At 45.8% G+C, this 2,375-nt stretch overlaps 1 protein-coding gene across 3 annotated transcripts in view; it reads right to left on the reverse strand.

Moving 5' to 3' along the window:
* thbs2a (thrombospondin 2a) overlaps nucleotides 1-292 on the reverse strand; it is a gene marked incomplete at its 3' end in the record, with an annotated part of 18,818 nt that extends 18,526 nt beyond the window's left edge. For all 3 annotated transcript variants that reach the window (XM_084470037.1, XM_084470035.1, XM_084470036.1), the window contains exon 1: nucleotides 132-292. The remainder of the gene's footprint in view (nucleotides 1-131) is intronic.
* Nucleotides 293-2,375: the final 2,083 nt, after the last annotated feature.

The following is a 2,375-nucleotide window of genomic DNA, read 5'->3' on the forward strand; positions in this document are numbered from 1 at the left end:
CTATTGGCATATGGGGTCAATATGAGGCTACCTATCAGACTAAAGAGATCCAATCTTATGATCAACAACATACTTCTCATTTTAATTTACTGAAACAAAAAAGAACGCTCAAAACTCATCATGGCACTTACCTCACGCCAATAATATATCTCCTTCAAAAAGAGGACTAGATCCGCCAATAATAGGACGATTTCAAAAGCAGGCTCTCAAAAAAGATCCGGAATCGAGTGAATTAGAAAGGGGTATCTCCTAAACGATGCGTGTAAAGTGTATAGTCCACTGAATCCACAGACTGAGGGAAGTCCACTGTGAAGTGACTGCTGAGCACACTCCCCTCCTCTTATATACACCTCTCCCACAGCCTGTCAATCATATTTCCCCAAGTCCGCACCGTCTAGGGCTGATTTATTGAGACCGAGTTACAAAATGACGTTTCGATGTCCTCACTGTCTTACCCCGGTCTACAAACTTTAATTTTCAGTCACGCGTTCACACTCCCTGACGTCGATGCACCCCCTCGTCCCCAGCCCCGGATTCCAGCTTTGTCCTTCACGTCCGATACGAGCTCCTGTGCTGAGGGTCCGTTTGCACTAGAGGGGTCCGACAGAGATGGGACTTTCTTTGTGCAAGGTGCGGTCACAAGCATCCAGAAACAGCACAGTAGGCACAGTAGGCAATAGGACAGCAATTGGCTTACATTTTTTTTATTATTATTATTATTATCTCATGTGAGGAAACTAAAATGGCATAATCAGCTATATTCTGTCAAGTTCCAAAAGGAATTAAAAAAAACATATTATAAAAAAGCACACACCAAATGACGGATGTTGGAAGAACAGAGTATCCCAGCTGTCAACAAAGTACATGCCAATGACTTCAAATAGAAAAATATGTTTCGGATGCTTCTTTCTCTAGCTGGCGGGTTCTGTCTGGTGTCTGGCAGGTCTTTTGCCAAGCCTCTCCCATTGTGGCAGAGCGACAAACTGACCCTGGTGGGGAACCAATGTGAGCTCCAGAGCTCTGACGCCAAGCCTACTTCGCTCTGCGTCACTCCGACCGTAATATGCTTCCGTTGGATGAAAAGAATGCAGCGCAGACTGTTTCTAAACCAGCGGGGGACGAAGGCTTTTCAGCACAGTAGCCCCCAAACTTGAGATGAATGTTTCTTCTTTTGGATGAGCCCTGCGGCATTTAAGAACCAGAGATGACAGATGATCAAACCGATATGTAAAGGGTATAGCGCTACAGAGATGTTCAGGTGATACGGCCTGAGTGATGCAAACGACGTGATGCCGACCAGCGATAGAACAGATGTTTTGGATGCTTCAACCCTCGCACCGGCAAGTTGTGTCTCGTGTTGCAGGGTGTAGCTTCAGAGTTCTCGCTCAGCTCCTCTCCGGCGTGAGACAACTGACCTGCTCGAAGGAGAGGAGGTCATACATACCGATGAGTCAAACGCACCTTCAGCACACCTTTCAGAGAGAAAAAAACTGTAATCTCATTTAGAAGGAAAGAATGCAGAACAGAGTGTTGTCCAACACACACACACACACACACACACGCACGGACGCGTGCTCCGGCACACACACACACACACACACACACACACACACACACACACACACACACACACACACACACACACACCTACAGGGACTGGAAAGTGGAAGAAATGTCCACTCTAATAGTTCTCAAAAGTGTCGATCACTGGATTAACATAGCTGGGAGGAATGAACTCACAGATGGCTAACACAGACAGACAGACAGACAGATGGATGGCTAGACAGAGCGACAGACTGGCAGGCAGACTGACTGACAGACTTGAATAGTTATAGAGATAAATAGATACATAGGTAGATACATAGGCCTCTATAGATAGACGGATAGATAGGTAGACAGACAGACAGACAGACAGACAGACAGACAGACAGGCAGGCAGGCAGGCAGGCAGGCAGGCAGGCAGACAGACAGACAGACAGACAGACAGACAGACAGACAGACAGATAGATAGATAGATAGATAGATAGATAGATAGATAGATAGACAGACAGACAGACAGACAGACAGACAGATAGACAGACAGACTGGTAGACTGGTAGACTGGTAGCTGTGGTAAATAATTGTCATAATTGACCCAGTGGAACAGTGCAGCTTGTGCTAAGCATTTGCCGGCAGGACGTTTCGTTTTTGGTAAACGTTTAGCAAAAGAAAACCACACAACGTCAGAAACAGTGTCCTGGCACAGCAGGGGTTATTGATTACTAAAATAATCACTGTAGATAAATGTTATATGCCTAAAGGCATATAAAAGGCTAAAAGTCAGACGTCCATGGAAACGGTGAGGGCTGAACGTTGATGTCAGCAGATAGAGAACA

This window comes from Micromesistius poutassou, assembly GCF_964030765.1.
Source record: "Micromesistius poutassou genome assembly, chromosome: 7".
NCBI lineage: Eukaryota > Metazoa > Chordata > Actinopteri > Gadiformes > Gadidae > Micromesistius > Micromesistius poutassou.